This window comes from Lissotriton helveticus, chromosome 3_1 (assembly GCF_964261635.1).
Source record: "Lissotriton helveticus chromosome 3_1, aLisHel1.1, whole genome shotgun sequence".
NCBI lineage: Eukaryota > Metazoa > Chordata > Amphibia > Caudata > Salamandridae > Lissotriton > Lissotriton helveticus.
The window spans coordinates 1,688,076,413-1,688,098,064 of record NC_136061.1 but is presented as its reverse complement, the minus strand read 5'-3'; positions in this window follow the sequence as shown (position 1 = coordinate 1,688,098,064).

Here is a 21,652-nt window from a genome sequence, read left to right as displayed (position 1 = left end):
TAACTGTATAACTCTACCTTCACACACACACACATATATATATATAAATATATTACCTACTGGCGGACGCCATTAGGTAGTTATAGTTAGGACCTAGTTTCCATAGGAAATCCACAACATTCTATTTGGAATAACGTTGGCGCTGGTGGACGAATCTTCGTGAATTTCTCCAAGAAAACAGCCTGTTCAGTTCCGCTGCTTCCCTGAAAGTTTGGGGGTGATTCGTCAAGTGGGGGCCGAGAAAAAAGGGGATCTCAAAACATGTTTTCCCCATGCAATTTTCCATTGGGACCTTCAGCCAGGGCTACAGCCCGAACGGCTGAACGGAATTACACCAAATTTGGCAGAGAGGTAGAGTTTGGTTCGCAGATTATGCTTTTTGTTAAATGGTGTAAATCCGTTCACAAGTGTCTGAGAAAATTACAAGTAAAATCATAGCGATATCTAGAGACGGAGTTCTACACACGGATGGAGATCCGTTCAATTACGAGCGCGAGCTGCATGTTGATTGGCTGTGAACTGTCTGTCAACACTCGAAACCAGGAAGTGTTGGCAGCCATCTTTTTCGTCGCTAGAACCGAGTCACAAGAAAACAGTAAAACAAAGTTGAGAAATAAGGGAAGGGGGCAGGCTAAAAACATTCTGACACTCTAGGCTTGCACAGGGGGTCGTACATGGATGTTTAGGCTCTATTTTTTAAAGAAAAATCGCGGCATACGCGTACGGAAATACGTACAATTACGAGCAGGAGCTGCATGCTGATTGGCTGTCAATACTCCAAACTAGGAAGTGTTGGCAGCCATCTTGTTTGTCGGGAGAGCAGAGTCATAAGAAAACAGTAAAACAAAGTTGAGAAATAAGGAAAGGGGGCAGGGTAGAAACATTCTGACCCTATAGTCTTGGTCAGGGGGTGGTACATGGATCTTTAGGCTCAATTTTAATTTTTTTTAAATAAAAAATGGCGGGGTACTTGTGCAGTACTTGTACGCGGTGGAAAAGGTGACCAAAAACTAGAAGTCCGTTTTTTTCATTAGGTCCCGGGGGGGCAAATTACGGGGGCAATTTTTTTGCATAATGGGGGCTTGTAAGGTGCCCCTAGCACTGGGGAACGGCACTCCTCTGGTCTTATTTTGAAGTATGCAGGGGGGTTACGGTCCTACTCTCTGCAGTCTCGGTGAGCGGCACCCCTTGGGTCTTTTTAAAAAAAAAATATGTTTTGAGCTCACTCTCTCTCTCCCCGTACACGTCCCGGGGAACACCACCTTTCTGGGGTAGTAATATGTAAAATGACCTTCCAGCTCCGGGTACCTAGATTGTCTGGTTTTTTTTATTAATGTTGGGAGGGTGGGCTTGATAATACGTCATACTAAATTCCCATAGAAGCCTATGTTCTGGTGTTAACATGGGCTTCCATGGGAAATAACAAGGCCGTATTATCAAGCTCATTATCGCCATTTTATCGGCAGTTTCCTGCCAATAAAACAGCGATAATTTTAACACCGGTCCTTGATAATATGCACCTAAGTTTACTGGTCAAAAAAAGAGCAATGGACCATATTATCAACTAAAGGCGATACATTATCGTCGCTTTTATCGGCAGGAAACTGCCGATAAAGCAGCGATAATGGGCTTGATAATATGCTCTTGTGAATAACCATAGCAGCCAAGGTTAACATCAGAACCTGGGCTGCTATGGGAATTTACAAGGGCCTATGGTTTTTTATTAATGTTGGGAGGGTGGGCTTGATAATACGTCCTTGTTAATTCCCATAGAAGCCTATGTTCTGGTGTTAACATGGGCTTCTATGGGAAATAACAAGGTCGTATTATCAATCTCATTATCAGCGTTTTATCGGCAGTTTCCTGCCAATAAAACGGCGATAATTTTAACACTGGCCCTTGATAATATGCACCTAAGTTTACTGGTTAAAAAAAGAGCAATGGGCCATATTATCAACAAAAGGTTATACATTATCGTCTCTTGTATCGGCAGGAAACTGCTGATAAAGGGGCGATAATGGGCTTGATAATATGCCCTTGTGAATAACCATAGCAGCCCAGGTTAACATCAGAACCTGGGCTGCTATGGGAATTTACAAGGGCCCATGGTTTTTTATTAATATTGGGAGGGTGGGCTTGATAATATGTCCTTGTTAATTCCCATAGAAGCCTATGTTCTGGTGTTAACATGGGCTTCTATGGGAAATAACAAGGCCGTATTATCAAGCTCATTATCGCCGTTTTATCGGCAGTTTCCTGCCAATAAATCGGCGATAATTTTAACACCGGTCCTTGATAATATGCACCTAAGTTTACTTAGATGTCCTTCACATCTAACATGAGCTTCGATTGGAATTCCATAGAGCATATTATCAAACCCATTATCGCCACTTTAGCAGCACTTTCCTGCCGATAAAGTGGCGATAATTTTGTCGCCAGGGCTTGATAATATGGCCCTCTCTCCTTTCACAAAGAAAGGTAACACTACAGTTTTACGAGTGCAGTGTACCTGGTACATTTCACTTGTTATAGTGCTGCGTTCAAGTGGTGTCTATATGGAAGTGCCTACTGCGTTACTGACGCCCGTTATGCTGACTTATTTCTAATGCATGGCTATTAAGGCTTTGTAGATCTAGGCCTCTGTGCTTACCATTGTATAAACTTTGCGGCCAAACACTTCAGGCAGTTGAATTCACAACTTGTTTTGAACAATTCTTCTACACGTCCAAGCAGACAGCAGTGTCTATAAGTTTAAGAGAAAGAGAAATGATGTCATAGAGAGTGAGAGAGAGAAAGAGAGAGAAAACGACATTGAAACTGTGTCGCAGTCTGGAGTTGAGATTTTTTCTTGAAAAGTCAGACGTAGATTTACTAGCTCCTTGCATCACTTTACCCATGTTAAAAGTGACTCAAAAGTGGCGTAATAACGTTGTGGATCTGTTTGTCAGACTGTTGTAACCTATCTGTTGTCACTGCTCGGAGGTAATTATAGATTTTACAGAGAAGCTGCTGTCCACTATGCACTCTGGGCCATAATATCAAGCCTGGGCGACAAAATTATCGCCACTTTATCGGCAGGAAAGTGCCGCTAAAGTGGCGATAATGGGTTTGATAATATGCTCTATGGAATTCCAATCGAAGCTCATGTTAGATGTACTTCACATCTAACATGAGCTTCGATTGGAATTCCATGTCTGTTTGTATTGTGAATATATTCCGGACATTTCAGCGATTATAAAAATGTTACTGTTATTGGGAAAAAAAATTAAATATATAAATTAATACATTATATAGGAGTGCGTTTGTGTAAAATATTAAGTCGCATTTTTGTATGTAGCCAGCTACAACCATCCGCGGCCGGTAGTGGGAGTACCGGCCGGGCGGTGACGTGGGGAGGGTGGGGGTAGTAATGTATGGAATACGGACTTTAACAGGTAAGTAAGCATAATATTAAATAAAACGAATTTCGTTGCGCGCACTGCATCACCAAATGTGTTGCAGTGCAAGCAACGAAATTCGTTTTATTTATTTTTATGTTTACTTAACTCTTAAAGTCCGTATTTCATACATTACTACCCCCCACCCTGCCCCTCACCCTCCCCATGGCACCGCCCGGCCGGTACTCCCACTACCGGCTGCGGCAGGCTACATCCTTTGACTCCTTCTGATGCATACTCAAGTGTCACTGCTCACCTTTTGTGGAAACGAGTTTCTTCATGATGTAGTCACGATCTTCAACAAAGAAGTCTCATACGTGTTGCCGAGTCTTGATACCTCTATGGCTCACGACATACTCATGCTCCCATCATCATCATCGCAAGTTCTTCACTCGCTCAGTGCTTCGGGCACCACTAACTCAGTGACCAAAGAGGCCACTCATGTGGTAGTGGGCCCTTTGTTCGGTTTTTAGGAACAACTCTAAAATGGCGTACAACACATGCGCTCCGTCTTTTTTATAGATAGGGTCACGTGTGTAGTGACAGAGGCGCTGAATGGGTGTGGTATGGGTGTATACCAGCCATGAGGGAGTGTGTGTGTGTCGATCTGACAACTAGACCTGCAACTAAGAAATCACTTCAATGGAAGTTTGGGCCTTGTACTTTTGTTGTGTTTTCCTGGTAGCGTAAGAGTGGCCTTCTTTTTTCTATGTGACGTTATAGAGACACCATGTATATAACCTATTTTGTGGCGCATTTTATTGTACAATGCGTTTGAAAAACTAGTTGTGGTAGGGTGTTTTTTTAAATTAAACTGTGTACTCTGGTTACGAGTTTGTTGAATGTAGAAGTATATATATTTTTTCTATTTTCTATTCTATCATAATTGTGCTGACTTTTCTGCTTTAGCGTGCAGTTCTATATTATTTTATAAAATGTATAACAAACTGTTGAAATCATGTTTGAAATTAGAATGGAAGCATTTAAGCTGCTCTCTGTGAGGAATAGCAATGCTGGCTCCCGCAGGAAGTGGGGAGCCGGCTGGGATCGTGGAGGCCTTGCGGCTGTTCCCACGGTCCGCAACGTTAGATTTGAGCCCCGGGGGATGGGGTCCTCGGGAATTATAGAAAATTAGTGATAAAGGCTATTTATCTTCATGGTAGATTTATCGTACGCGTACCAAGCACGTATGATCGGCGTACAGCTGGAATATTGGAAGTCGTCCTGTAAGCGTACCTAAGCAAGAAAAAGAAAAATAATTTTAGATATTTATGAAGTGTATTTGTTTATGTGTTGTGTGGCTCTAAAAAGGGCCCTTGTGTTTATTGGGAGATTTTAGTACCTACAAGTAAGTACCGATGCAGAGTCTTAAGTTTATGAGGAAGACTCTGTTCCCCTCATCTGTAAAATGTACACCGTCTCTCCTATAGATGTCATGCATATTGTAACACAGATTGTTGTTGTAAATGGACCCCATTATGTAGTCTCAGAGAAAGGCAGAAACAGATTTATTCACATGTTTCCTAGCTTTCTCAATCTGTTGACAATAGTGGTTGGACCAGTTCCATTTCTGCCTTTGGCATATATTAGAATATACAAAGGCAGTTTTGGGAAACAGTGTCATCAATTGTGCAAAGGTGTCCTTCATAAGCATTTCCAGACCTACCCCTGTCAAAGTGCCTCCACAGGGCACAATTATGATGTCAGGGTGTTAGAGATGCCAAAAGGATTTCACCAATGGAATCAATTGGTGCCACTTTAACCCTCTCTGTCCAATCCATTTAGTGTCTACATTTGGTAAACATAGGTCTTTGTGAATTCCTTTCCGTTCTGTGTACCTTTGACTCCAAAAAATATAGCTGTGTCCCACAATCCACACTGTAAGCATCTTGAAGAGAGGTCTGGATGCACACTGAAGGTCTCTGTAAATGAAGTGGCAGTTTGAAAAGTGTGTTTTTTTCTAAAATGGTGGACAACATGCAGTTTTGAAAAAAGAAAAGGATTGATTAGTTGTTCGAGAACATTCTGCACTACGCTAAGATGAATGTTTCTGTGTTCTAAAAGGCTGATTTTTATTGGTTAAGAATACGTGTTAGCAAAGAACATTACATAAAATAAGCTGGTATATTCTCAAGTGAAGCATACTTGCTGTTTTAATTTGCAACAATGTATGATGAACTTCTCACCTGTGTGCTGAGTTAGGTGTTCCCTGAAGCGTTTCTATGGTAACTGGCAGATTGTGGAATGGAGGAAGGGTTGAACGTTTTGTCAGTTGGAAAGGGTGCAAAAGTTCAAACAATATAAATGTGTGTTACGTTTTAAATTTAATGTGGGAATAAATGTGATTTTTTATTTATTTGTATATGTGTGTAGATTGAGTGTGTAGTTTGATCAGAAAAGTTTGCTATTTGCTATAGGACTTCCTGATCCCGTAGGACTGCTTAGGGGGATTTACAATGATGTCCAAGTTCAAAATCTGTGATGGCCTTTGTTGAGCCTTTGATGGCCCTGGGGAGCACCGTCTCCGAGGGTCGACTCTTGTAGTGGTATAGGGTGTTTATTCCTGGGAGTCTGCTGTTTGCTATGGTTGGGCGAGAGTTCTCTTTGAAGTAGGAAAGCAGATTGTTTTTCGTCTGAGAGAGCAGTATGTAAGGTAGTTTCTCTGACCAAAAGCAATTCCGGCTCCCGAATGATGCAGGGAGCCGGCTGGTACCGTTGTGGATTTGGGGCTCTACCTACAGTCTTGAACGTTATATTTTAGGTTTGGTGGATGGGGTGTCCGGTGATTGTAAAAAATGAGCGATGTATGCTATTTTTTTATGGTATATTTATTTTGCGGGTACAGTGCGAATTTTGAAAGTTGTTCGATAAGCGTACGTAAGCAAGAAAAATGAATTAAAAATAAATCTTTTACAAATATTTATCAAGTTTATGTGTTTATATCTTTGTTGCTTGTAATGAGACGTTTTTGCTTTATTGGTACTTATAAGTAAGTGCTTAAGCATAGTCTAAATTTGTTGAGGAGCAGTGTTTTATACAGTGCTGAACTTTTGACCTCTGTTGACAGTTGACTTTTGCATGATCTGTTGGGGGTAGGGTGGAAAGTTATGTCAGTTGGAAAGGTTTGGAATGTTAAATCAATAGAAATGTGTGTTTTGTTTTGAATTAATGTGTGCAGGATTTTAATTGGTTATTTATATGTATGTATGTGTAAAGTGAGAGGGAAAATGTTCCATTTGACGGTTCTGCTGCAAACACGGAACTAGAGAGATTATGTACAAGAATATCCACTGTGTGAGTGGTATTCTTCTTAATCTACAAATCAATTTGAAAGGTGAGTTGATATGTTGTATGGGAGTGTGTGCGGTGCATCTTTGTACATTAAGGAATTATGGGGTATATCAAGACCGGCGATAATATTATTGCCGCTTTATGGGTAGAAATCTGTTTATAAAGCACCGATAATGTTATCACCTGTCTTGATAATATGCCCCTATATTCGTCCGGTGTTAAACGTATTATAGTAGTAAATGTGTTTTGCTATAATGCATGCTGTTATGTTTTTTTATTTAATATCAGTTTGTGCGTCTCTGTACATTATGGGATTATGGGCCATATAATCAATAAAGGGCGACACATTATCGCCGCTTTTATCAGCAGGAAACTGCCAGTAAAGCCGTGATAATGGTCTTGATAATTTATCCTTGTGAATTGCCATAGAACCCCAGGTTAACATTAGAACCTGGGCTGCTATGGGAATGTACAAGGGCCTATTATCAAGCCCATTATCGCCGCTTTAGCGGCAGTTTCCTGCCAATAAAAGCGGCGATAATGTATTGCTCTTTACTGATAATATGCAAAAACAACAGTTGATGGACAGAATGCAGATCAATGTCATACATTCACCCCAGTACAGAGATCTGGGCCTAAATCCATCGTTTTTTTGCACTCCACACCACCCCAGTTCAGACATGTCCATATGCAAATCAGCCTTGACCCTGTGCCTCATGGGAACAGTCCAGCCTGAACTGCCAAGCCATGTCTTTCCTGGACCGGAATCAAGCATCCTAGGACCGGTTTCTGGCTATCAGCCATCTTCAGCCAGGATAGCTTGACTCCAGTGGTGTGGAGAGCATGGGACTCACGTCTGAGCATACCCATCCCACTCGGGGTGACAAATGCAAAAACAACAGTTGATGGACAGAATGCAGATCAATGTCATACATTCACCCCAGTACAGATATCTGGGCCTAAATCCATCGATTTTTTGCACTCCACACCACCCCAGTTCAGACATGGCCATATGCAAATCAGCCTTGACCCTGTGCCTCATGGGAACAGTCCAGCCCGAACTGCCAAGCCATGTCTTTCCTGGACCGGAATCAAGAATCCTAGGACCAGTTTCTGGCTATCAGCCGTCTTCAGCCAGGATAGCTTGACTCCAGTGGTGTGGAGCGCATGGGACTCACGTCTGAGCATACCCATCCCACTCGGGGTGACACATGCAAAAACAACAGTTGATGGACAGAATGCAGATCAATGTCATACATTCACCCCAGTACAGAGATCTGGGCCTAAATCCATCGTTTTTTTGCACTCCACACCACCCCAGTTCAAGTGTTCGTTTCCGATTAATGTTCAATAATAACTCTAAGTGAGACACAAATTCCAAGAGCCAGCTCTATTTGCATCTCTGAGCAAACGAACACTTGAACTTACTTAAAGCAGACAAACTTACCTGCACAGAGGAGTACATGCCCCACAATGCATCTGGGGAAAGTGTAACAACAACACGCCCTTGGAAGGCGGGCATGTCTAATAAATACCGGAAATGTATTGTGCAGGTCTCAGGTGTGTCGTTTTTTGCCAGGTAGAAGGGGCTGAGGCCCTGAAACGCGTAGGCAGCATGCAAAAGAAACACGCATTCCAAAGGCTGGCTGCATGAAAGACAGGCTGGATGGCAGAACATCGTGTGAGCTTCTCCAATGCAAAGGGCGATTTAGTGAGGATATATATATATATATATATATATATATATATATATATATATATATATATATATATATATATATATATATATATATTCACTGAAAAAACCATAGGTTATAGACCATATATAGTTAGGAATTAGCATTTACAAAACCTTGAAAATTCACTGAAAAAACCATAGGTTATAGACCATATATAGTTAGGAATTAGCATTTAAAAAACCTTATTTTACTCACACAAAACCATTGAAATTCCATATATAGTTAGTTGCACTAACTATATATTGCGCACCCGCAATCCACTGCTGATGATGTCACATATTACATCATTCATGACATGGTCAGTGACATCACTGATGACATCACTGATGACATCTCAAATGACATCACTGATGACATCACTGATGACAACATCCAGTGACTATGTTTCTGTAAAGTTAAAATATGTCTTACATATTGAAGAATGAGTGGATGTATAAGTGTCTGGACGAAGGATTTAGTAGGTGCATGACTGAATGTATGAGTGAGTGATTAAATGTGTCTCACTGAGTGCATGGGTTAGTGACTAAACTGTCTTAATTTGTGCATCATTATGTCTGTTGTTCTGTAAACTGCTGCATGTGTTGATCAGTAGCTATATGAGTAACTATATGGGTTATTGATTGATTGCCCAAGTATTTGCATGGGAGACTGAGTGTGTGTGTGGCTGGATGGGAGGTGTGTGACTCTGTACAGATCAATGTGTACTTGTATCAATGATTGTATAAGAGAGTAAGTATGTGTTAGTATATGGTTGAAAACGTAAGGTGCTCTATGTTTAACTGTATAGAGTAGAAAATGGAAGTGTGATTGATTCTTTACAGGACTGACTAGGTGTGTGAGTAACTCCATGGATGAGTGGCAGAGTGTGAGTGTCTGTATAGGTGTATGAGTGCATATGATTGTGTTGTAAACATGAGTGATTGTATGTATGAATGATTGTATGGGTGAATGAGTGAATGTGTGTGTAGACGTAGGAATCAGTGAGTACGTATGTAGTAACTAGTATTGGTGTGTCAATGGTTTCAAAAATTATACTCTGTTTTTAACACTGGGTGAAACAGAGGTTATATTAAAATGTGAGGAGATGCATTGTATTGTCACATGAATGATATCATCAGTGATGTGGTCATTGATGTCAAATGAGATGTCATCAGTGATGTCATTTGAGATGTCATCAGTGATGTCATCAGTGATGTCACTGACCATGTCATGAATGATGTAATATGTGACATCATCAGCAGTGGATTGCGGGTGCGCAATATATAGTTAGTGCAACTAACTATATATGGAATTTCAATGGTTTTGTGTGAGTAAAATAAGGTTTTTTAAATGCTAATTCCTAACTATATATGGTCTATAACCTATGGTTTTTTCAGTGAATTTTCAAGGTTTTGTAAATGCTAATTCCTAACTATATATGGTCTATAACCTATGGTTTTTTCAGTGAATTTCAATGGTTTTTTAATAGCAAATATCATAAGCTGTCGAATGTCAAGTACGTGGTAAGAATTTTTTTTTTCGTGTTTATGCACACTGATCTGCTTTGATTGCTGCCCCCCACCCCTCATTTCTATTAGGAGTACTCTCTCTTTGCAGATAGTGAAGGGTAGTTAACGCAGCCCTTTCCCCCTTTGTAATCCGTCGTGCCTGCTTCTCTCTCCATTTGATTGATTGTTCTCTTTGGTTCATTCTCTATTTACAAACAAGCACAGAGTCGCAATACTCTGTTTAGTCTTTGCAGATAGCGAAAAATCGTGTAAAAAAACAAAAGGAATCGAGCAAAATCAGTAGGCCACTAATGGGATCTCTTTTTGACCTCGCTAAAATAGAAACATTAGGAACAACCTGTTGAAAATAGCAATGCGTATGTACATAAGCGGCGTTCATTTGTGTTCACAGTACCCCTTGTTGATTGTTTCAATCGAGCATTGAATTGTTCGATGTTAATTCTCTTAAGGATCTTCTCTACCTGCAAACGAGGAAGAATAGGAATATTCTCTCTCCCTTTGCAGATAGTGAAGGGTAGGTAACGCAAGCCTTTAACACGTCGTACCTATTTCATTCCTCATTGATTGATTGATTGTCCGAACATTGACTGTTTGGGAATTAGTTCTTTTTGGAGGTATTCCCTGTTTGCAAATAAACGTAGGAAAATCTTTGCAAGTAGTGAAAGGGTACGTAATGCGGACCTTTCTCCCCCGTTGTAATCTGTCATGCCTATCTACTCCCCACTGATTGATGCACCTGTTTCACCCGGACCATTTACTAGACATACGTCATCTGGCCCGACCAGAGAGCACCCCTAGTGAAAAGGACATATGCAATAATAACGAAGTGATCACTGTATCCTGTTAACAGAAACTTTAGCATGAAACAACCTGGAAAGAAAAGAATAGGAAAACGAAAATCAGTAGGCCACTGATGAACATGAACTTTTATTAAACAACGAACAAAGAAACGATAACATAACGTAATGATAAAACCTATTAATGTCCTAGAAACAAGAAAACGTTAAAATATGCCAGTGGTGAGAGACCAGAAAAACAGTAAGAGAAACCAAATCACCCCTCGCTGTCCCACCGCTCCCACGCCAAAAAAATCGATAGACTAGGGAAAATGCAAGTCAGTAGAACATCCGCCCCCACTCTGGAAACTTCCAAGGTGGGGCAGGGTTCCGGCTACGCCCAGCCGGGAGCAGCCCATATAAGGCAGGTCCTGCTGCCACGCCTCGGCCAGGAGATCCTAACGTAGGGTGTAGCCGGAGGAGAGGCCGAGACCAACGGGACCCGGCCAGGGGATTGCCTTTACAACGCTGAACAGTTGCAGGGGGGGGGAATGTCTCCTCGACCCTCCCCTCTCTCTCCCAGTCCGGCCGCGGTGGCCCTTGAGAGTTGCAGGTAGTCCCGCCACATGCTCTTCCGGTCCGGCCACCAACGGTCGGGGGGCCGAGGCCGACGGAATCCGGCTGCAGCCGATAAACCAAGAAACCCGTTCATGGGGCCAGAGCCAGGGGCGTCCGGCCGACATCCACCGGAAGCCCGGCCCGAAGACGGACGGGACACTTCTTTCTTTTATAATGGCTGCGACAACACTGGGGGGGGATGTCTTACACATGCCTCCGACCCCCCCCTCGTCCTCATCGCCTGGTCCGGCCATAACAAATCTCAAGCGAGACGCCGTGGGGTGCACTGGGAGGGAGAGACGGTGCGAACAGGCCTCTCCCGCCTCCCCAGTGGAGGCTTCCCAGCTGCACCCTCAGCGGTCCAGGCGCCCGGAAAAGAGTTCTTCCACTGTGGCCATGCTGCAACGTCTCGCCCGGCAGGGTGGAGCCCGTCCGCTCATTTGACCCCGCGATCGCCAGTAGCTACCGAACTCTCAAAATGGCGGTCGACCTGGCAAGAGCGGGCCCAGCATAAAGAAATGGCCCGGTCACTGGTTGACTCCACCACCGTAGTCCTCCACGACCTTGAAGATTCTAGAGGAGCCGCGGGAGTCTCCCACCCCGATGGGGAATGACTGCCATGATCACCCGTGGAGTGACGAAACTGTATCCGCGGGACGTCGGCGCCAGCCTCACTTTGAATTACTAGAATCCTGCAGACCTCACTTCCGGTGAAAGCACAGTGTGACCCGGTAGGAAAAATTGTTGCACCCCCTCCCCTTTTTGACTGATAGTTCAAACCACCGATCCTTTCCTTTGCCCTTTTAACGGAACTTTGGACTGCCTCCCCCTCTTTTACATTTTCTAGAGAAAACAAAACATTAACCACTACATTAGCATAGCAGTTGACACCAGAACTGTTTTCAAATTGAAAACCAACAACATCTTCAACAGAATCCTTTTTGTTTCTGCTGTGACCCTGCTCCAGCACAGGCATTGTCCCCAGCAGTAATTCTGCAATGCCGGTAAGAATAGCTGTGGTGCCTACTGGACTCACTCACCCCCGCGGCGCCCCACGCCGTTATTTGCTGGGCGGCAACTTGCTAGACATCACCTTCGTGACATCCAGATTTCAGCGCGTTCTGCTGCCTTGGAACTATTCGCACAACAGACCGCTACTGACAAGAATATTTCATTATTGGTGCTGTCAATTTCAATAAATCTATTGGATAATTCAAAAGAAATTGCCACGGTCTCTTCGTTGTTTAAATGTTTTTACTGTTTTTGTTTTGTTGTATATATTTATATGTTATTAAAGTTTTATATTCCTACTACTTTGTTGGAGTGCTATATATTTTTTATGTGACACATAATTGTAAAAACTTTGATGTACAAAGAGTCATTCCTGGAATCTTCCGCTTCAGGCTCGGTCCCCTCCCCAATCACAATACAGGATAGTTTTCAGATAGTAGGAACACGTGTGGTGTGACGGATCTCATCGGGTGTGGGCCTTGATCTACTATAACTCCTTTGAAGAGGGGTGATTCTTTACAGCTGGGGCCATAAACTACATCTGCAGGGCTAGCTGATAGCCTGGACAATCGGACACAGAGGAAGAGGAGTGTCACAGGGTGCGGTAGTGAATAGGGCGAAAGGGAGGTGTCGGGCGGGCACAGTGTGATTCTCAGGGAAGAGCAGCGCAGATGGGGGGAGGTTTATTGCCCATGCATAAGACAGAGAGCGGGGGTGACCAGTGCCTGGGGAAGATGCTTGCGAGGGTGAGGAGCCATGCTACGAATCGACAGCGTGCAGAGAGTGGGTCTGGTCAAGACATCTAAAATGGCTGCCGTGCACGACAAAAGTGTGGCATTTCAAAAAAGGCAAGATGGCGCAGACAATGTTTTTCAACACTTCCTCATTTCCTTCGAATCGAACGTTAACAGACGTTGGGGCATATTACCAAAGTTAAGCGATATTTATCGCTAACGATGCTTACCAACCAATTTTTTACCACTAAGCATCGTCAGAAATTATCGAAGATAAACCTTACTATTATCAAGGTTTATCGCAAATGCGATAATAAACGGCCGCAATGCATGAATATCGCTAAAAACTCAGCGATATTCATGCATTACCGAGCTAATACTCTTAGCCATGTTATCCACCTCCCATTGGATAACATGGCTAAGAACTGCTCAGGGCAGGTGTTACTTTTTGGAGATATTCGCGCTTAGCGCGAATATCTCCAAAAGTTGGTAATAGGAGATAGATATCTTGCATGTTGTAATGCAAGTTATTGTGGTATATGGAACTCATACCATAATCTCTCAGGAAAGCAGAAACTGATCCTTTTGGGACCGCCTAAAAAGGCCTAGGGGGTGAGGAGTACTCTACTTTGCCCCCTTTTCACGTTCCGAACTATTTTATTTTACTCTCTTCTGTAATTACACAAAATACCAGCGATAAGATGCATCGGAGACACACAGTGAGAGAAAGGAGGCCGGAGATGAAGAAGACATGTCAAATACACATTGGAGATAATATAGTGGCAGAAGGGAAGTAAATATGAGTAAACTTACCATGTAACATAAAAATGTTGCACTCTATACTATAAGTCTCATTTTATACTACAATCACTTCGCTACAACCTCATAAATTAAAAATAAAAATAAATAATGTCTCAAACAATTTTTGATTTCTAAATATAAATTTATTCTTCAGAATTTTCTAAATTTGAAACAACTAGTAACATGTCCTCATCAGTAATTTCCTCTTCAATCATCTCATCTGGAATCTCCTCATTAAAAGTCTGCAATGATGATTCTTGTAACTCTATGGTCTCCAAACACTCGATAAATTCGCCATCAAGAGATTGATCAAAAAAATCATTCAAGTCATCTCCTCCTTCTGACAATATTTCATTATTGGTGCTGTCCATTTCAATCAATGTAGTGGAATCATTCAAGTCATCTCCTCGTGACAATATTTCATTATTGGTGCTCTCAATTTCAATCAATGTAGTGGAATCATTCAAGTCATCTCCTCCTTGTGACAATATTTCATTATTGGTCCTGTCCATTTCAATCAATCTAATGGAATCATACAAGCCATCTCCTCCTTGTGACAATATTTCATTACTGGTGCTCTCAATTTCAATCAATGTAGTGGAATCATTCAAGTCATCTCCTTGTGACAATATTTCATTCTTGGTGCTGTCCATTTCAATCAATCTAATGGAATCATACAAGTCATGTCCTCCTTGTGACAATATTTCATTATTGGTGCTCTCAATTTCAATCAATGTAGTGGACAATTCAAAAGAAATTGCCACGGTCTCTTCATTGTGAGCCATTTTATTTTGAAATTGCTTGCTGTAAATTGCAGAAAAAAATAATCACTTTCATTTATCGTTTTTAGTAATACATAATATAAAACTAACTTCATCAAGTATTTAGTATAACAGAAGGACTGCAAATAAATAACAGAAAACATTTTTCAAATTATCTTCAAGTGTACAACATAGTTCCCCTTACAAATTAACAACTCACCTTTTTAAAAGTAGCAGAAGTGTTAGTACTGTGTAAATCAAACACCAGAAATTCACCACCAAAAATTCCTCACAAATGTACCTCAGACAGTAGTATCACAAAATGGCTGTGGTTTCCTCTCATTTGACATATATACATAACCAATTAACTTTCATCACACACAAATACAAAACCAAAGTAACATTTTAATTGGTTCTAAATTTCAACACTTTCAAATGTGTTTTCCCCATGCAATTTTCCATAGGACATTTACATACGTCTACAGCCTGAATGGCTGAACGGAATTACACCAAACTTGGCAAAATGGTACATCAAACCTAAGAGGTCAGGAAGGATCTACTATGCCCCCTTATGGTCATTTCCCCCTTCGCTTTGGCCTCCTCTTGTCTCTCAATCCTACCGAGAGACAAGATGGCGGCCGCTACGGACTGTTTGGAATGTTGACAGACGCCGGAGAACCAATCAGCTTCGCAAAGCTCCGTAACGCGAAAAGTACGCGAAGCGGAGCGCTGTTACAGATATATATCTTTTTTTGAACGTTAATTTCTCAAAATCCACTGGAGCACATATATTGAGACCTAGCAAAGGCACATCGGGCTACCAGTCCCTAATATTTTACCAAGTTTCGTGCAAATCCATTCAGCCGTTCGATTATTATTATTATTATTTTTTTTTGCCCCGCGGGGCCCTTTTAAAACCTCCACATCAAACCTAGGGGGTCAGCGAGGATCTACTATTCCCCCTTATGGTCATTTGCCCCTTCGCTTTCGCCTCCTCTTGTCTCTCGATCCTACCGAGAGACAAGATGGCGGCCGCTACGGACTGTTTGGAATGTTGACAGACGCCGGAGAACCAATCAGCTTCGCTTCACAAAGCTCCGTTGCGCGAAAAGTACGCGTCCTGGGACGCTGCCCGGTCCGCTGTTACAGATATATATCTTTTTTTAAACGTTAATTTCTCAAAATCCACTGGAGCACATATATTGAGACCTACAAAAGGCACATCGGGCTACCAGTCCCTACAATTTTGCCAAGTTTCGTGCAAATCCATTCAGCCGTTCGGGCTAAAAGTGAGGCCAACCGCCCTATGGAAAACTCAATGTTAAAAACACGTTTTGGGACCCCCCTTTTTTCTCGGCCCCCCCTTGACGAACCCCCCCCAAATTTTCAAGGGCTGCTCAGAAACAAAATGTGCCATTTTCCTGAAAATTTCAGCCAATTCCGTCCACAAACGCCAAAGTTATTAGACATAGAATTTTCAAAAAACCCATAGAGAAAAAATCCTAACTATATATACCTACTGGCGACCGCCAGTAGGTAATATATACACACCAATTTCTCTCCCAAGCCTTGGAAAAGAATGTGACCATGCTCCGGGGGACTTGAAAAGGCCGCTTTATTTGAATAAAATTGCGCAAGCATTGAAAGGAAATTGCTGAAACGCTTGGCAGACGCGTTTCGTCCTTAGAATGGACTCTTCAGTGCCTGTTTCAGTTTGTTCTCCTTTGAGGGGCCCTTTGCTGTAAAGTTTTATCTTGCTGTGACCACTCCCAGTCACGTGGTTCTGCCCCTCCTGTGCCTCACAGGTGTGTGAATCTCCTTGCGCTGTGCCTGCTCCTCTGTTGCATGCTGGATACTGTAGTTCGCCGCAGGGACCCATGTAGTGCAGGGACCCACCAAACACCAAGTGATGCCTCCAACGAGCCGTCGGTCAGCGCTCCACAGCCCGCAGCAGTCGAAGAGCAGGTAACAAAGAAACTCCTCTGTCCCCCTTCTCAGGCAGAAGGTTCTGCCTCCTCTCTCCCCATGCACTGAAGTCAGCACCTGGGGGGGCGACGCGTTTTGCTGTTTTGCAACAGAATACCAAGTTTTTTCAGGAGAACCGCGTAGCACCAGAACGAGAGGGCGGTCACCAAAGCCAGCTCCTGCTAGCCAGCTTACACATACACACCAATTTCTCTCCCAAGCCTTGGAAAAGAATGTGACCATGCTCCGGGGGACTGGAAAAAGCCGCTTTATTTGAATAAAATTGCGCAAGCATTGAAAGGAAATTGCTGAAACGCTTGGCAGACGCGTTTCGTCCATAGAATGGACTCTTCAGTGCCTGTTTCAGTTTGTTCTCCTTTGAGGGGCCCTTTGCTGTAAAGTTTTATCTTGCTGTGACCACTCCCAGTCACATGGTTCTGCCCCTCCTATGCCTCACAGGTGTGTGAATCTCCTTGCGCTGTGCCTGCTCCTCTGTTGCATGCTGGATACTGTAGTTCGCCACAGGGACCCATGTAGTGCAGGGACCCACCAAACACCAAGTGATGCCTCCAACGAGCCGTCGGTCAGCGCTCCACAGCCCGCAGCAGTCAAAGAGCAGGTAACAAAGAAACTCCTCTGTCCCCCTTCTCAGGCAGAAGGTTCTGCCTCCTCTCTCCCCATGCACTGAAGTCAGCACCTGGGGGGGCGACGCGTTTTGCTGTTTTGCAACTGAATACCAAGTTTTTGCAGGAGAACCGCGTAGCACCAGAAAGAGAGGGCGGTCACCAAAGCCAGCTCCTGCTAGCCAGCTTACACATACACACCAATTTCTCTCCCAAGCCTTGGAAAAGAATGTGACCATGCTCCGGGGGACTGGAAAAAGCCGCTTTATTTGAATAAAATTGCGTAAGCATTGAAAGGAAATTGCTGAAACGCTTGGCAGACGCGTTTCGTCCTTAGAATGGACTCTTCAGTGCCTGTTTCAGTTTTTTCTCCTTTGAGGGGCCCTTTGCTGTAAAGTTTTATCTTGCTGTGACCACTCCCAGTCACGTGGTTCTGCCCCTCCTGTGCCTCACAGGTGTGTGAATCTCCTTGCTCTGTGCCTGCTCCTCTGTTGCATGCTGGATACTGTAGTTCGCCGCAGGGACCCATGTAGTGCAGGGACCCACCAAACACCAAGTGATGCCTCCAACGAGCCGTCGGTCAGCGCTCCACAGCCCGCAGCAGTCGAAGAGCAGGTAACAAAGAAACTCCTCTGTCGCCCTTCTCAGGCAGAAGGTTCTGCCTCCTCTCTCCCCATGCACTGAAGTCAGCACCTGGGGGGGCGACGCGTTTTGCTGTTTTGCAACAGAATACCAAGTTTTTGCAGGAGAACCGTGTAGCACCAGAACGAGAGGGCGGTCACCAAAGCCAGCTCCTGCTAGCCAGCTTACACATACACACCAATTTCTCTCCCAAGCCTTGGAAAAGAATGTGACCATGCTCCGGGGGACTGGAAAAAGCCGCTTTATTTGAATAAAATTGCGCAAACATTGAAAGGAAATTGCTGAAACGCTTGGCAGACGCGTTTCGTCCTTAGAATTGACTCTTCAGTGCCTGTTTCAGTTTGTTCTCCTTTGAGGGGCCCTTTGCTGTAAAGTTTTATCTTGCTGTGACCACTCCCAGTCACGTGGTTCTGCCCCTCCTGTGCCTCACAGGTGTGTGAATCTCCGTGCGCTGTGCCTGCTCCTCTGTTGCATGCTGGATACTGTAGTTCGCCGCAGGGACCCATGTAGTGCAGGGACCCACCAAACACCAAGTGATGCCTCCAACGAGCCGTCGGTCAGCGCTCCACAGCCCGCAGCAGTCGAAGAGCAGGTAACAAAGAAACTCCTCTGTCCCCCTTCTCAGGCAGAAGGTTCTGCCTCCTCTCTCCCCATGCACTGAAGTCAGCACCTGGGGGGGCGACGCGTTTTGCTGTTTTGCAACAGAATACCAAGTTTTTGCAGGAGAACCGCGTAGCACCAGAACGAGAGGGCGGTCACCAAAGCCAGCTCCTGCTAGCCAGCTTACACATACACACCAATTTCTCTCCCAAGCCTTGGAAAAGAATGTGACCATGCTCCGGGGGACTGGAAAAAGCCGCTTTATTTGAATAAAATTGCGCAAGCATTGAAAGGAAATTGCTGAAACGCTTGGCAGACGCGTTTCGTCCTTAGAATGGACTCTTCAGTGCCTGTTTCAGTTTGTTCTCCTTTGAGGGGCCCTTTATTTATATATATATATATATATATATTTCACGAGCAAATGTCCCAGACGGGGGGAGCAGCTTGTAGCTGGTGCTGGCGGCAAGGTTAGGACAGCCTTGTAAATTATTTCAAAGCAATTACCCTTCAACAAAGAAGATCGCCGCACACCACTCAAAAGGTTCTTTACGTTATTTATTTCATTTAGGTATTCCCCACCTACGCGTTTCGGACAGTAAATGTCCCTGTCCCTGGTTTGTTAGCCGTGAACAGGGACATTTACTGTCCGAAACGCGTAGGTGGGGAATACCTAAATGAAATAAATAACGTAAAGAACCCTTGGAGTGGTGTGCGGCGATCTTCTTTGTTGAAGGGTAATCGCTTCGAAATATATATATATATATATATATATATATATATATATTCACTGAAAAAACCATAGGTTTCACACCAGTTATAGTTAGCTGGAAGTTTTACTCGCATAAAACCATTGAAATTCCCACGTTATAGTTAGTTGGACTCACTATAACTTGCGCGTGCAATGCACTGCTGATGACGTCACATAATATATCACTCATGACATGGTCAGTGACATCACTCATGACATCACTGATGACACCATCCAGTGAATGTGTGTCTTTCCGAAAAATAAATATGTGTTATATATGTATATGTAAAAGTTGATGGAATAATAAATGTTTAAATAAGTGTTTACATGTATTTTTTTTAATTGATTGGTTAACTGGCTTATTAAGTATATCTTAGTAAATACATATATTAGTGAGTAATGTTTAAATATTTAAATATATGGATTAGTGTTTCACTTTGTGTATAAGTGGCTGCATGGGTTGGTGAGTAGCTACATGTGTATGTATATGGGTTATTAGATGTTTTTTTAATATCAGTATGAGTGTCTATATAGTTTGGTGGGGGTATTACTTAGCACATAGATGCATGAGTGACTGACTCTCTGTTTGTATGTGTTTTGAAGACAGCATATGTGCAGGACTGTATGGGTGGATGAGTGTGTATATGTGTATGTTAGTGAGTGAATGACTGTCTCACTAGTGTATTGATCAGTAACTACATATGTTTTAATCTAGTATATGTGAATATTGATGTATATAAGTGAGTATATGTGAGAGTAAGAGATTTTTTAGAGTTCCTGTTTAAATAAGTATGTGTTTCTATAAGTGATTGTTTAAGAGAGTAAGTATGTGTAAGTTTCCTTAGAAGTAAGGTGGTAGTGTGTGTATAGCTGTATATGCAAATAAATGGATGTTCAATAGTTTATTTGCATGTGTGAGTATGTATGTGAGTAACTTTTGGATGACTGTCGGTGTGTAACAGGATGTATAGGTGTATCACTACATATGATGAGTGAGTATATGTATGAGTGACTATATAGAACTGTTTGTGAATGAGTGGATGTGTATATAGATGGTGGAATTACTGAATTGGTTGTTGTAACTGATATGGGTATCTGCATCTTTTTGTAAATTTTATTTTTTAATTTTTCAATATGTGTTTCAAGGGTTACATTACAGTGAAAGGAGGTCTGTCACTCTGTCACAAGGATGGTGTCATCAGTGATGTCATGAGTGATGTCACTGACCATGTCATGAGTGATGTAATATGTGACGTCATCAGCAGTGCATTGCACGCGCAAGTTATAGTGAGTCCAACTAACTATAACGTGGGAATTTCAATGGTTTTATGTGAGTAAAACTTCCAGCTAACTATAACTGGGGTGAAACCTATGGTTTTTTCAGTGAATTTAATAGGTTTTTTAAATGCTAATTCCTAATTATAACTGGTGTGAAACCTATGGTTTTTTCAGTGAATTTCAATGGTTTTTTAATAGCAAATCTCTATAGGTATGAAAAGTAATATTTTTTTATAACGAATTTTATATTGTATAATTATGTAATAGTTTTAAAAAATATATATTTTTTTTAATATTTTTTGCCCGGAGCTCTCCCAGGGCGCGTACCGGTGAACGCACGGGTAAGCGCAATGTTACGGCGCGCCCCGGGGCGCGTACCGGTGAGCATCCCGATAGCGCTATTGCCGCGAACGAAAACAACATCGTGACGTATCGCGCAGCCGCGTGATGCGTCATATGATGTACTGCGTAAGCGCACCCGGAAGCACGCGATCGCATACGATCGCGCAACGTCTCGACTCGCTTACGCCACGCGCCCCGAAAGAGAGGAGAAGATGACTAAAACAGTGGTACTGAGAGAAAATAATTTGGTGATGAAAGTAAAGAGAAGGACATTGAAAGAAAGGAAATGAGGGATAGTAATGGAACCAGAGTAAAAGAAATGGGAAGAAGAACGATGAGAGAGGAGCAGTGAAGTTGTTGTAAAAGAAATGATAGAAGGTAGATAAACACAAGTGAACATAACACAAGGAGAGTGAGTCACTGAGGACATAGAGGAAGTGAACGAAAAATAGAGAGAAGAGGTCAATCAAAAAATCTATTTCATCGACTTTCTAGAAGAAAAGCTCCAAGAACATCTGAAATATTTTCATTATTTTCATATACTCCTTTTTTTCAGTCATGACTCTTTACTCATTCCTGTACCTTTCCTTTTGGCCAAATAGTGTCAGATGTATGAGTATATTTTCAAATTAATTCTAAGAAACTCTGAAATTATCTTTTTTCCGACGTTCTGAAAGAAAGGCTCATACAACATTTTCACAATATTTAAGTATTTGTAAAACCATCTCTGACTCACTCATGTTCATCATTTTGTATAATACTAACTATGAGATCCACT